Below are 16535 nucleotides of genomic sequence, written 5' to 3'. Positions count from 1 at the left end.
CAATTGTACAGAATTTTTTTTTAACATTAAATAATTTTATATTCTAAATACTATTTAATTGCAGCTAACTTTTAAATGGTTAGTTTTTATCAAGCTATCAAATTACTTCGCTTTGATGTATCTATAGCACAGATATTTATCAATTTCAATGTTGTAGGAATAGGAACATTTTTCCTTAAAAAATATTTATATAAACAAGAATGACAACATCCATAGGCGAGGAAGATCTTTAAGAAAAATAACCAGAAAAGGCTAGCTCCTTTTTACAGACTTTTAAAGAATATTTATAGCAATACTATTCTAAGATGGGGAATTTGTTCGTTTGCCCTTTTTTTTGTGCATTTCAAAAAATAACAGAAAATTATTTTTAAAATAAAAGGAAATTATCATAATCTTATCAAACTTATTAGCGACAATTATATAATTGATGTTTAAACACACTGATTTGGAAAAGTTTTCCTGAAAATGAATTTGAAAAGTTTCATAATTGTTTTGGTATTGTTGGGGACATTGAAATGTAAATAATACCAAAAGTATTTTGAAAGTTTGGGTACTTTTATTAAATCTTGATTTATTGGTTTCAAACAATAGGTCAAAACTTTTCAAACAATATTTTAAATCCCAATTATTCTAAACAAATTTTTAGCTTCTTTAGATTAATACTAGCGGCTACGCCCCTAGAGGCCTCTAGGGACACTTGAAGAGAGAGTCGAATTTAAAACCCAATTTCTTATTTTAGATTTTAAAAGAAGAAGTAAAAAAAAAAAAATATTTTTGGGGGGGGATTTTTTATTTTTGAGGGGGGTTGGAGGTGTCCCACCCCCCAAGAAAATAGTTAAAAACCTTCCCGGGACCTATGAGAAGCTACCCTGTTAAGGAGAACCCGATCGGTTCAGCGGTTAGCGATATCCTTCGGTACAAACAAACACACAAACACACAGACACACAAACATCCTATTACTTTAGTATAAGGATTGTTGGTTGAAAAGTTTGAACACTTTAAGAGCCAATCATTTAGTAAAAGTTCATAAAAAGTTTTTAAGTTAACCAAAATAAGAGAATATATTCTTTAAACTTTTGGTTCGTGTATGATTTTCAGTCCAATGTCCCCTCCCTCCCTGTTATTGACTTCATTTAATACTTATATTTTCGGGAACTTTTGTTTAATGAAACCTTCCAATTTTTAACATTTACAAAACAGCCTGTTTTATTGCATCAAGATCCACGACAGATCTATATAGGAAATAAATGTCTAGAATGAGCTAGTGTTTTCTTAGTGACAAGTGTTTAAAGCTCATAGTGCTCCAATAATCCATAATAAACTCTCATTGACCAGAACAATAAGACCCATTATTTTACTGTATTAAGAATAAATTCATTTTTTTTATTTCATGTTGCTATTTGAATTATATTGAAGTATTAAATTTCTATTCATAAAAAAGAAAATTTAAATTAATAATATAGTAAATAAAAGAAAACTTAGTTTTAAAATAATTTGATACTAGCAATACGTGCGTAATGTGTTTAGATATTGAACTAAAATTTAACAATTAACTAAACATTTTAACCCTTTCTGGACGATAATTTGAGATAAAAAAATATTATGTAAAATATAATATATAATTTTAAAAAAAGATTTTATAGTAATATAGAGCGTATTTTGTATTGTAAAACCAAAAGAAAGTAAATAAAACATAAATAAAATAGCGAGATAATTATATCGAGGTAACTCTAGTATATTATATTCTCATAATCACGCTTAGGCGATACAACTGACTAATATCGATAAAAAAAAAACTAAAATACAAATTGACCTTAATTTGTCTCTTTCCGTGTTAAACGATGCGAAATGGTGAAGACCTACATTATAATTAGATTAAAGTACAACGATAATATGCAATTAATAAGATTAACAGGTTTAATCTGTTATATTAAAACAGGGATGAAAACATCCATAAGAAAAAAGGGGAATAGTCCTTTTCGTGACATCGCTTCTTATGGGGCGATTTATCGTATTTTTAAAATGGCTTTTTTTAGGTTATTTTAGATTAGGTTAGGTTATATTGGGTTAGGTGATTGTCCCACAGGGTTAGGTAATTGGCCCCGCATGGTTAGAGCCCCCCACTGGGGCTAGAGAAAATCTACTGTGAAAAATACGACAAATCGCCCCATAAGAAGCGATGTCACGAAAGGGACTATACCCGAAAAAAGGACAGACAAAGAGAGTAAATCATAGCTAGCGGTTTTTTCTCGAAATATGAGAAGTCTATCGCAAATAGCAGCAAAAAAAAAAAAACTTTAGATATCCATTTCTTCTATAAAATTTAGCATAGATTGGCAGACAAATGTGCTTGTATGAGCTATCTTAAATAGAAGCCAAGTTAGTGCAATTTTAGGGTATAGTCCCTTTCGCGGCAACGCACCTTAAGGGGCGATTCTTCGTATTTTTCACAGTAGCTTTTATCCTATTTCTTGGCCCTGCGGGGGGCTCTAACCCTGAGGGGCCAATTGAATAACCCTGTTTAGCAATCACCTAACCCAATATAACCTAACCTAACCTAAAATAACCTATAAAAAGCCATTTTAAAAATACGACGAATAGCCCCTTAAGGGGCGTTGCCACGAAAGGGACTATCCCCCAATTTTCTTTATCCACTTCATTAAGGAGAGCCAAAACGACAAACTAACATTTATGATTATAGAGTAGCTTTGTTTTAAAAATTGTTTTACTAATAGTTTCAATTATTTATATAAAAGGTTTATCGCTTTAAATGCAACAAATACACATAATGCTGTCTGTGTGTTTATAATTACGAGTATAAGTAACTTATAAGGTGGTTTCACACAAAGTTTTTTTTGATTACTGACATCCTCCTCAAAAAAATCCTTATTTTCAAGATGGTAATAATACTTTTTGTGAAAGAATCGCTCATAATATTTTTTACTTAAAAACTAATATGTAAGTGTCTGTGTGTTTATTATAAGTACAAGTATAGGTGTCACTTGCTATTTATTACTTTAAATGTATTTTTGTAGACGTTTTCTCCTAGTAATTGCAATTTACTTTTTTCACATTAAAAACAACTTGTGCTTTTAACATATTTTTAAGAAATCTTTTAAATCATAATTTACTTTAAATATTTGTCATAGGTTGATTTTTATACCTTTTTCAGACAAATTTTTTAAGTTTATAAAGAAAAATGTGAAGTGAAATAAAAATGTTGATTCAGTTGTAAGAAATTAATGGAAAATGGTACTTTCGCTTAAATGTCTAGCGAGCAAGAACCTAATATATATGTTTTTTTAAATTAAACAGTAAGGGGGAATGGGGTTGATGTAGTTTTTTTTATCCTTGCCGAAGCTAAATTAACAACCAACACATAAAAACCTCCTTCCTTTTTATTTATCTAAAATAAAGGAAGGGTTAGTTGCTCGACTAGACACCCTAAGGGAAACCGCCTGAAAGTTTTATCCAGTTAGTAAAATCTGTTCAGTGCTTAAGTTTGATCCTAAGTGACACACACCCAGGAAAACTTAGGAGATATTACTATGCACAAAAATTGAATTACATCCACAATGATGACAAACAAAAATAAGCCTCTTTAATATAAGTATTGGTTTAAAAGTTAGAACACTACTAGTTTTAAAACAATCAATTAAAATTTAAAATTGATCCAAAGTTCCTAAGCCAACGAATAAGATAACTTGGTTGTACAATTTCCAGTACCAGTGTAATTTACAGTCCAATGTCCCTCCTTTGACCAATTCCTGTATCTTTTTAAAAATCTGAAAAATTATAAAATATATCTTGACAAATTTATTTTTATTTTCAGAGTTATAAAAATGCCTGAATTGATGTAAATAAATAAATGCTAGCCACATTTGGGTGAGTCAGTTTTTATTAAGTACAGTTTTTCTATAGCTATGGTATGTCTGTTCATTAAGCGAGTTAAAAGAAAAGAAGGGAAAGACAATGACCGACAAATTGATACACATTACAAGAACTCCAAGCTTTTTTTTTTTGGGGGGGGGGGGGGAAGGTAAACACCCTCTTATCCCCCCCCCCCTTGAAGGTACCTGACATATTCCCAATCATCCTTTCTGAAGATTATAATCTTGGTTGTAAATTTTAGACACTGCAAGATTTTTAAAAACATCTCAAGTTTTTTCGATAAGGAATGCGAGAGCGTGATTTTAAAGTACCCTTAAAATTCAGAACTACTTCTACTTAGATCACTTAATTTTGCTTTCAAATATTACCATTTCTTATTTTTTTATTTTCATTTTTGTCTTTTATTATTTGTAAGGTCCTAATAAGCTTTAAAAAGTCCAATGTACCTTATTGTATAAATGATAGACGGATGGACGGACGGACCTATTCTCATATTATTTGTGAAAAAATATTTGGTTCTCATATCACAAATACAAGCTAAGTATATCTTATTTTGAAATTACATGTCACACATAGCATTACCGACAAACCTTCATCAATAGCAGCTGAATCATTTTATAGTGATACGGAATGACTCACAGCCACAGTAAAATATAGAGTAGCTTTGCTACTGAAAGGAAGGTTAAGAAAACATATTTTACAGTTTATGTATCCTCATATATAATTATACTCAATTTAAGTTTAAGTTTTAAAGTGCATTCTAAAATATTATATTAAATTACGGCAAAATCGTTATATTCATTTTAATTTAGTTGTCATTTTAAGTTTTATGCTAAATTGCTTTGGTACTTTTGTTGTTTTTTAATTGGTTGGTTCCAATCTAGTAATATTTAAAGTTTTAACTCCCAACCAATTATTTTAATCTTCAAAAAGTGTTTTTTTTTGTTTATCATCACTGGGGGTACATAAATTTGTCTTTTATTATCTTATCCCTTAATTTCCCTGGTTTAAATATCATTGCCTCATAATTTAAGATGTAAATATTTAAAGGTCGAGGAAGATAAATTTTGACAAGGAAAATTTTGTACATACGTAGCAAAGCAACAAGAATTTCATAATAATAAAGAAGAGTAATTCAAAAGCAGTAATAAATAAAAAATGATAAGTAAATACTAGCGGCTGCGCCCCGACTTACTAGAGGCTTCGTAGGGGAGGTGAGTACTAGTAGTCAAAGAAAAAGCATAAACCATCCCAAGAATTAAATCTAAAAATATAATAGCCTAAAAGCATCTCTTAATTGCGGAATTAAATTGGTTCAGTGGCTAAAAAAATCTTGTGGGACAAAAGCTTACTACTTTAAATATTGGATGATGTATATAATAATGATAATCGCTACTGTAAGCGCATTCAATATATTATACGTCAAGAAAGATTCTGTAGACATTATAGAGACTGTATTCGAAATAATCAAAGATACATTTGAACGCATATACCCAAGCTATAGAGTAGCTTCGCTACTAAAAGGTCTTTTGGGTTAAATAATAACTGTCATTAAATACGCATTATAGTTGAGAAACTCAAATATAAATTTCCTTTCATTTAAATGTCGTTTCTGGGGACAATTATTCGTAAAACAAGGATGACAGCATCCATAAAAAGCGAAGCTTTCAAATCAGACAATTGGACAAACGAACATTAGCATATTATCTACGTAATAAAGAACATCCCAGTTGAGTAGATTCTTTTTGTGCAGCCACCTTATATCCTAGTTATAATAAATCCCAACTGTGTCGTATGGAAAAAGTTGCAATCTTATATTCAGAAAAAGAATATATTCCACATATAAGCCATAAAATTTTCTCCAAATAAATCCACAGAAAATATCATCTTTTTAAGAATGTAGCTGTTCAAAATTAGTATTTATTTTGAAACATTGAATATTTTTAGGACCCGAAAAATCTTTTAAAATATTTTCAAAAAATCGTCTAAATTTTTGATAAATATTTTAATATCCTTCTGAATAAAGAGATTAATAAAATTTATGTGAAATAACGGTTTTTTATACAAAATTTTATATAAAGTGGTGCAAAATTTCGAATTAGAGCATACTTACATTTTTAGCATTTGTATAGTACTTATAAATTACGTTGTATAAAAAAATTAGTGTCAATAAAATTTAAAATCAACCATGTTTCATATGGACTTATATGGACTTTCTTTTGGTGATTGTAGAGCTGCTGTGCTTTTTAGATAGTTTCTAAACTGTAACAGGTATCATATGCCAAGTTTTAAACCGAAAGGACAATTCTAATATGCTTAATTAACGATAAGAAGTATTTCCTCGCCAATGCAAATTATAGAATGTCTCGTTTCTAACAAGGACAATTTTGCATATAAGTCGCGAGAAAAACGGATGTTATTTATGCAACTTCTAAACTATTAAGAAACAACTTTGTGTTCTTGACATATTTTTTTTTATTTGTGGCTGTTTTTTTTCTGTTTTTTTAACTTGCTGAAATGCATGACAACCTATTATTTTATTGTCAACAAAACAACAATTTATAATTTTCTTAAAATTAATGAACATTGCAGGATAAAAGGACCAGAATTTGATTTGAAAGCGGATGTGCCCCTAGCATCTAAAGGGTTTTACATTAAGAGGGATAAGTGAGCAGTGGGCAAAAAATGACCTAAAACCACCCAAGGGCCTAAATCTGAATATACATAAATTGCCTAAAACGAGGAAATACAAACTGTCCCAATTTTGTATAACTTTTGCGGAACATGTTCCCATTACGTCATATTTTTCATTCCCGAAAAAGAGAAGGGGGAAAGAAAAAAAAGGGAAGGGGGAAGAAAAAAGAGATGGGAGAAAAGGGGGTTTTCCCCATCTCTTTTGAAGAGATTTTCTTCCCCCCTTCTCTTTTTCGGGAAAGAAAAATATGACGTAACTGGGACTTGTTCCGCAAAAGTTATACAAAATTGGGACAGTTTGTATTTCCTCCTTAAAACCATCCCGGGACTATATGAAGCTCCCATAATAAGAAGAACTCAATTATTTCGGTAGTTAATGAAACTTTAAGCTTATGACAAAAAAATACTTCTTTATACAATAGGATTTCTTTCATGTATCCAAATGAACATAATTATTTTATGATTAATTTACATATCTTTTTTATTTTTTTTTATGTTTAACAATGGATAATACATCTGTCCATTTTGATAATACATGCTATGATATATTACACGTTATGTTAATGATAGTGTAAACTACAATATTATTTATTATTTTGGTGGTTTCCCTAAACTCCCACATAGACCAACAATTAAAAAACTTGATTTTGAACTCTTTTCTTGGTTAGGTTAAGTAAAGGTTAGAATATCCCCACAAGGATTGACCCAAGCATACAGGGTGCGCCACATATCCTCGGACTTTTTCTAAATTGTAAACAAATGAACATAAAATCGTCAATTTTAAATATTTCATTAAATTTTTAAAACTGGGAAGCAAACTAGGTATATGACTTTTAGATCATTGATTAAAATCGCCGCCAGCATCAATCACCGCCTTTACCCGCCTCCTCAACCGCCGGCAGGCCCAGGTCAAAATGTACCTGTCCAAGATGGCGAAGTTCTCCTTAATAGTGGCAATGAGGGAGGTCTTTGTGGCATGGGCACGTCTATTGGTGCATGTTTCAAAGTAGCCATAGGCACAAAAGTCCATTGAATTAAGATAGGGCTGCTGGGAGGCCCCATTTCCTTAGGAATGTGAGTAACCGCAGGATCCTAATTCACCCAACTTTCAAGCTACCATTTGACACGGAGGCCTTTATTTAGACCACAGTTGAGCTAGAACGACATTCTATACCTTTTTAGAAATGGCATGAAGATTCAAATAGGGTTGACAGCACAATCCATGGTCTAAAATAAGTTTTTAAGTTCCATATGGGTCTCTAAAGTCGAGAACCGAGAAATTTTCACGATTTTACATGATTTTTGACGTTTTTGACATCTCTAAATCTGTCACGTTTAACTTTGCCGGAGTACTACATCCAAGCCATTTTAGATAGAGAGCTCTAGTCTTTTCTAGTGTCTTACTTATGTATCTAACAGTATCCCCAGCAAGTTGCATAACTCTACCTCATCTACAGATGGGCTGAGGTCCGATTTATTGGGCCCTAGTCGAGAATCCAGATTATACCGCCGGCGCAACTCGAATCTGCCTTGTTGAACATAAGCGCGGCCAGCTCGGAGTACGAGCCTATCTTCGTCCAAAGATTTTTTTGTGCTTAAAGGTCATTACCTAAGCTTTTTATAGTGGGGTCAAACGTCCTGATTGGTCAAGTAGTTTTGACGCTATGGCCGTTTAAAGAATGTCCGAGGATATGTAGTGCACCCTGTATATGAAATATGTTATTCTTTCTTCAACAAAGATGACAACATCAATAAAAGCGAAGCCCTAAAAAGGTAGGACAAACAGACATTAACACTTGTATAGTGTCAGAACTGAATAATCAGAATATAAAAGTATAAGAGTCGAAGCAAAATTGTAAATAAATTTGTTGAAAAACTGCTTGATACAGGATAATGTTTATGGACATTAGGCCGACTCAAGATGCAAAATTTTTTGGCGCGCTATTTTAACCCATTCTATTCATAAATATAAGACTATAGATACCTTTAAAAGTGTTCTCAGACTATTTTTTCAGCAATATGTCAAATTCGAATTTCATAAAAAAGGGGAAGGTTCCCCCCTGGGGGTGAAATTTTTTTTTCTTTCAAACCATGCCTTTATACACCTTCCTGAATTCGTCTTGAAGAGTACATTAAGAATCAAAAAACGTTTTTTAAAAATATTGATCCCAGAAAAAGTTATCCTCAAATAACCGTCAAAATCACCTGATTTTGCTAAAATGGCCAAAATTGTTAGTTTTTTGAGAATAGCTCTTGCTATGATCAAAATATTTTAAAATCGTTTTTTGATCCTTAATGTACTCTTCAAGACGAATTCAGGAAGGTGTATAAAGCCATGGTTTGAAAGAAAAAAAAATTTCACCCCCAGGGGGGAACCTTCCCCTTTTTTATGAAAATCGAATTTGACATATTGCTGAAAAAAAGCTACCAGAACACTTTTTTTGGTATCATTGGTCTTTATATCATAAAAGGAATGGGTTGAAATAGCGCGCCCATTGAATTTCAAAAAAAGTGGTAATTCTGAGTCGGTCTAATGGACATACTTCATTTTTTAGGACTTGATTATAGAGTTTCTTCGCTTATAATATTTTACTTTGTTGTCCCACGAATATATACCAAAAATCAATCAAACGGATAATTAGATCACATAAAAATTTGTTGTTAAAAAAGTAGTAAAATCTACATGTTTAAAATGGACGTACGGACATTCTAGTAATGGTTATAGAGTTGCTACGCTTTCTAAATCGTACCAAGCTACTACAGGAATGTCCATGCAAAGTTTGAAATCGATAGGAAAATTCTAACATGCCTAAATTAATGACAAAAGCTATCTATCTCGGACGGACGTACGGACGGACCGACCCTAATTATAGCAATGATGTGTCTACTACATATTTAAAATATTAAGTATTCCAAACCCTAAACGTATCGTATTTCGAGAAAAATCAAAAGGGAATTTAGAGACATGATAATATTGAAATTGGGGAATATTAATTAACGTCGCCAAGAATTCTATGTCAAGAATATGATATATATTCCCCTCTCCGTTCGTTCACAAATAGCTCCCTATTTATATTTTTCTAAATATTCAAATTTCTTAATATTTATTTACGAAGTGCTTCGTAAATAAATACTAGATTTTGAAAAATAATAAATTTTTACGTTGTATATTTCTATTTCTGAAATAAATCACGCAATCTATATTTGACTTTCAAAAGTTAAGTTCGTTAAATATTAAAATTTAAAACAATTCCGATATAAAATTTACCAAATATTAGACTTTTAGGTTTTTTAACACTTCAAATTATGAAATTTGTTTTATTAAGATTATATATGATAGATGCCTATTGAGTATAGGACCTGTCAAAACATAAATACAAGGATATTTCAATTGGTTGGTTAAAACTAGCAGTGTCTTAACTTTTCAACCAAGTGATGATTTTAAATATTATCATTGGGTATATCTAACATTGTCTCAAATAAAGGTAAAAGTTAATTTTTGTTTCTATAAATGCTCATATTTAAACTTCCTATTGTAAAGGATTATAGGGGGTGCGGTGTTCACAGGGATTTTACCCCCCCCCCCCCCCATATTCGATTGAATATGATTTACTTTACAGTTTACTACCATTCTCTGACAAAATAATAAAAAAGGTGAAACAAGGCCAATAAAATCTAAAATATTACATTTATATAGTTCATAGAAGCGAAGCTCCTCTATAATTAGGTTTAGCCAGTTAATCATTAAACAGCTTCCTTAAAATTAAGTTATCCATCTTAGGTAAGCTTCATATAGGTCCCCGTATAGTTTAAGGGAAACCATAAGGGATAAGACAATGAGCGATAAATTTATTTACATCCCCAAAGATTGATGCTCAACTTAATGAACAAACCATTAAAGTCCCCAAAGTTGTTAAGCCAATGAATAAGTAAACGTTATCATAAAACTTTGAATTGACAAAATTGTCCTATAGGAAGAATTATTAGGGGGGGGGGGATGTATGAAGTGAGAGAGAGTGAGTGTTTATTTAACTCCTCCCCCCCCCCCCCCAAGAAATGCTAAGATTGCATTCCTAAGATACAGGGATAGAGCAATAATTCAGACCAGAAAATTGTAGACTGATCATTAATGATATTGTCTTCCTATTGAAAACTTCGGATCATGTAACTTGTAGATGCAGCGCTGCACTTACAAGTAACATGTTGTTAAGCCATCAAATAAGAAAATATTATAAAACTTTTGGGATTAGTGTAATAAACATCCCATTGTCCCCTATCTCTTTGAACTTTGAAAAGTATATTTGATGAAAATCTTCGTAAAAAAATCCGACATAAATCTTTAATAGTAACCTTTTTATAGACGAATGTTAGGAGTTATACATTATAGAATTGTAGAATAGCTTTGCTATTAAAAAGTTAAGTAGTATGTAGTTGAAATATTGAGAAGATAAATAATATCAATGGTCAGGTTTTAAGCTAGTTTCTCTATAAAATATAAGATATCCCTAGGAACATGGGACGAAGCTACTAGTAAGTTAGAAAGTTTCCCCTCCTTCCCCTAACAAATTTTAGTTACAAGAAACAAAATCCTTTTAAGTTTTGCTCACTAATTGTTTTCCCCTTTTTTAGTGGCACAGCTGCTCTATAACTAGGTTAGGTCAGTCTAAAAGTCAAAATATCTTGCAATCAATATTAAGAAAAATCAGGGTTCTAAAGAGATAAGACAATGGCCAATAAATTGATGTACATCCTCAACAATGATACACAAAATTACCTTCTATGAATATGTCACTCTCTAGATTAAATAACTTAAACTACAATACACAAATAATCTTGTTGTATGTATTTCTATCAATGATTTTGGATCTAGTCAACCTTGTTTTTATTATTGCATGAAAGGATGGGGGAGGGGAGGGGAGGTCATGTTATAATTATCAAATTACAATATGACGTCTATTTGGGGGGGGGGGGGGGAATGACATGTATACACGGGTCATTTAATGTGATTTAGATGTACACTTGTACATTTAAATTATGCTTATTTTGATATTCCGACCATAAACACCAAAAATAGAAAGACAGAAGGACATTTCAAAATATAGAGTAGCTTCGAAAGTTTGGAAAGTCAACTCCTAAGTCTAACCCAGAAGAATGAAGGGATAATAAATAAAAGTAAAAGTTTTCCTCCCCCACAATCTACAATACAAAGTAGAATGATGTCTGTCTGTCTGTCCCTTAAGATCTTTGTAACTGCTGGATTCTACTCTTCAGGGAATATACCTACTGGTCCTGTGGTGGTTATAGGCTATTTGTATTGTGTGGGGGGGGGGGGACACCATCAACAACCCCCAAAACCTATGTGATATTTTGTTAGCAGAACTAATCAGGGCAAGTTCCAACCTTCTCCCAATCACACATAACACATGTTTTTGTAGTTTTACAATATACATATACTAGCGGTTACGCCCCTAGAAGCCTCTAGGGGTACTTAAGGTAGAAGGGGAAAAAGTCGACCTCATCCCATTTTAATATTAAGTTTTGAAAGAGTAAAAAAATAATATTTTGGGGGGGAAGTTTAAAACCTTCCCAGGACCTGTAAGAAGCTTTACTGTAAAAGAGTACAATACCGGTTCAGCGGTTAGCGAGATCCTTCGGGACAGACAAAAACGCTTACTACTTTATATAATAGGATAATTAAAAATACTGCTCCCCCCCCTCCAATTATTTATCATTACTTTTTACACTATCTACTTTGAGAAAATTACAAGGATAACAACATCCATAAAAGCGAAGCTCTAAAATGGAATGACTGATATTAACTTTTGTAGAGTGTCAGAACAAATTAAGCATAATATTTTTGGATTATTTTTGACAAAATTATACGTTATTTTTTTGTAAAACTGTTAAATACAGAATAATGTTAAAAGGACAGACCTACCGACCCTAAGTATAGAAAAGCCCTGCTTTATAAAAAGTAAGGTTGGACCCCTTGCTCATATCAAAACCTCAACTTCCTGTTGTTGTATTAGTAAAGAAATATGGGAGGGATATTAAATTAATCTAATGATTTTATAAGTTTAAATTTTTAAAAGCGAAGCTTTTCTATAATTAGGGTTGAACCGTACGTCCGTCCGTCCGTACGTCTGAGATGGATAGCTTTTTTCATTAATCAAAATCAGAAATCAAAATACCAAAAATCAGATCAATCAGATGATTAGATCACATAAAAATTTGTTGTTAAAAAAGTAAAAAAATCAACATGGTTAAAATGGACGTACGGACATTTTGGTAATGATTATAGAGTTGCTACGCTTTCTAAATCGTACCTAACTACTAAAGTTATCACCATGATTATTTTTCCATGCTTCTTAGTTAGTTTAATATAATTTCTTGTATTCATTCGAATCCGGTGGATAGGAACCGGTTCTCATCCATACGAAAAAACTATGTCTAGCATCGTATTATATCCAGTTTTCTACGAATATAGAAATGTACAATCATAAGATTAAAACTAGCCCCGAGTTTTAATCTTATAATTGTACATTCTATAACCGCGGAAAGCCGTTTATAATACGATACGAGAAATAACTATTATTGTTCATTTTCTTTAAAGACAAAATTATTTTCATATAATTTAATATAATGTTAAACATCAGTTGATTTTTAAAAGCGAAGCTTTTCTATAATTAGAATCGGTCCATTTGTCCGAGACAGATAGCTTTTTCCGTTAATTTAGGCATGTTAGAATTGTCCTATATATTTCTTGCATGGTGATTTCTGTAGTAGTTAGTTAAGATTGAGAAACTCTATAATCATTACCAGAATGTAAGTACGTCCATTTCAAACATGTTAATTCTTCTACTTTTTAACAACAAATGTGATTTAATTATACGATTGATCTGATTTTTGGTATAATGATTCCTGGGACAACAAAGTACAATATTATAAGAGAAACAACACTATAATGAGGTCCTCCTAAAAATCTGAGTATGTCTATAAACATTATCCTGTATCAAACAGTTTTTCAACAAATTTAACCCTTACAGATCGGGCCCCTATTCCCACCTTAATAGATCGGGGGGGGGGTCATATTGACCCCCCCCTCTATCTCGGCTTCTGTTACAGATAAAGACGTAAAATTTTTTTCTGGTGGTTCATGTGTATTTTTAGAGAAAATTACTTTTTCTAGTCATAGCGGTCAGGCCGCTCCTTAGCCGCTTTTTAGCGGCCAGCCGCTAAATTTTAAAACAGCTGTAGAGCGGCCAATTTTGCAGCTAGGATGACCAAATTTTAGGACGAACTTTTATTTTTCATAACAAAAAAATTACTTTTTCTGATCATCGCCGAAAAACGGCAAATAACGGAAACCGCCATTTTCGGCGGTTACGGCGGTAAAACGGCGGTTGGCGGCGCCAATTAATATTTTTATCTGTTTATTGTTGCTCAAGGATTTACCAAAAAAAATTATAGGTCTCTAGCTGTAATAGAAGCCACGATATTCATGATATATGTCTGTATTAAAAGCCGGACAGGGAGCGGTCAAACGGTCATAACACCACTTTTTTCATAAGGTCATTGATATCTAAGTATTCACCAAAAAAATTTTAGGTTTCTACCTTATACACAAAAGTCATAATGTAGAAATTAAGATTTATTTAGAAATTTTTTTAAATTTTGGTGCTACCCAACCGACTTTGACCGGACACCACGACCGACACAGACCAGATATCCTAATAAAATCAACTCTTGCCGACGTATAATTACTAAACTTAAAAAGTCATGAAGTCACAACTCTCTATCTTACCTACAAAAAAAATGCCATTGAAAAAACTAGAGGGGGGGGTCAATATGACCCCCCCCCCCCCGATCTGTAAGGGTTAATTACAATTTTGCTTTTACTCTTATACATTTATACTCTGATTATTCAGTTCTGACACTATATCAGTGTTAATGTCCGTTTGTCCTACACTTTCAGTGCTTCGCTTTTGTGGATGTTGTCATCCTTGTTTCTATATATAATTTTGTTTGTCCATAAAGCCCATAACAGATTAATTTTTAGGGTGATAGACACGTCCTTCTTGTTTCAAGCCTTTTATAATGACTCATATAACATTTCAGCTTTTTAATTTGAATTTAGGTTGCAATTACGCAGCAGTCTAAGTAATGATTTCTCCCTTCCCCTTCCCTTCCCTACCCCATCCCCTCCCCTCCTAATGAATTATCGAACTAACCACCAAGGGAGTTCACTGTTAGCAATCTAAATAGACCACTATTTCTCCCTTGTCATAATATCCACGTATATATCCTTTTCTACAATAGGCAAATGTATGTGTGATTGTCCAATAAGATCTCATAATTGTCTAGACCCTGCAATAAATTTGTCAGTACTATGTCAACATAAGTACCTATGTAGTTATATTATAAAAAAGTTAATATGTCAATATTATCTTTATATTCTTTTAAAACAGCCTAAATCAAAAGTGCGACCAACCGAAATCAGTTGGTTTAAGAGAACACCAACAAAGTTCAAGAAAAAGGATAAAAATCTAGAATCCAAATGGATAAGTCAATGGCCGAACAATTGATTTACATCCCCAATCATGATATACAAAATTTTCCCTTCTGTAGATTACAATTGGTGTTTAAAACATTTTGACACTAAATTAAATGAATCAACCAATCAAAATTCAATTTATTGTTTAGGTCTTGGGATGTTTTGAAGCAATTTTCTGATTTCCCTAGCTTCAAAATACAAATGAGAAAGATTTCTAGTTTCTACAATAAGAAGAGGCGCTAACATTTAGAAAAATTAGAACTAATACAAGAATGACAACATATATCAAAGCGAACCTCTGTAATGGTAGGACAAATAAACTTTATAATTACTTGTAAGTTGTAGAGTGTTAGAACTGAGGGCAGAATATAAATAGATATAAGGACATATAAGATTTTTAGGACTTGATTAGGGAGATGCTTCGCTTATAACATTACTAATATTATGCATGGTTAAAAACTTAAACATTTTAATAGATATTGAAAACAGAAATATACTTTTAATTTTTCATGACTCTATACATGTTTTTTTTATTATCTTTGTCTTAAGATGTATTATGTGTTAAACTTATAATTATTAAACTTTAAAAATTGTAATTTACAGAAGGGGTTGTGTATGATCATTGGGGATGTGAATCAATTTATCTGCCATTGTCTTATCCCTTTAGATCTCATATAAAGAATACAGGACTACAGCCCCTCCACCCCCCCCCCCATCTAAGGTAATATGATATGAGTTGTCCATCTGAAGTCTATTATTAGGTTTGTTTGTTTTTTTTTTTTGGGGGGGGGGGAGGCTTATGTTCATCATAGCTTAGACATTTTAAAGGCGAGGCTTTTCTATAATTAGGGTTGGTCCTTCCATCCGTCACAAATGGATAGCTTTTTTTGTTAATTTAGGCATGTTTGAGATATCAAGCAGTTTTTTAACAAATTGACTTACAATTTTGCTTCGACTCTTCTGACACTATACAAGTGTTAATATCCGTTTGTCCTACTGTATCAGTGCTTCGCTTTTATGGATCTTGTAATCCTTTCTAAAATTTTCCATGACTGAGTATATACATGTCATACATTTCCCCCCCCCCCCCCCCCCCATAAAATGGGATTATCATCATCATAAATAATTAATGGGGGGTGGGGGGAAAGAAAGGAAGGGGTTGAACATAGGAATAGTGTGATCAACAGCTCATTGTCCCCTCCCTCCCTGGATATTAATTTTTCCGCCTCTCTTTATGGCTTATAGCCTTATCCTTTTGCAAAATGAGGGTTTTATGGATGTTGTAATCCTTGTTATAATTTTTCCTGACTTTCCCTTTTTATGTTTTAGGTTATGTCAGTCTAAAAGTCAAAATATCTTGCAATAAAAATTAAAAGTAAGAAAAATCAGGGATCT

The 16535-nt window shown here is 32.2% G+C and overlaps 1 protein-coding gene across 1 annotated transcript in view; it reads left to right on the top strand.

The window, feature by feature from the left end:
• Window positions 1–3831: 3831 nt before the first annotated feature.
• The window catches only part of LOC145306053 (bicaudal D-related protein homolog), an 80319-nt gene continuing 67615 nt past the window's right edge, over window positions 3832–16535 (top strand). Inside the window, exon 1 of the mRNA XM_080147981.1 lies at window positions 3832–3886. The gene's annotated coding sequence lies outside the window, so the exon portion shown is untranslated. The remainder of the gene's footprint in view (window positions 3887–16535) is intronic.

The sequence above is a fragment of the Acartia tonsa genome, chromosome 14 (assembly GCF_053477335.1).
Source record: "Acartia tonsa isolate MP-2025a chromosome 14, ASM5347733v1, whole genome shotgun sequence".
Taxonomy (NCBI): domain Eukaryota; kingdom Metazoa; phylum Arthropoda; class Copepoda; order Calanoida; family Acartiidae; genus Acartia; species Acartia tonsa.
Note: the sequence above shows the minus strand (reverse complement) of the source record. Positions and strands in the feature narration are given on the sequence as shown.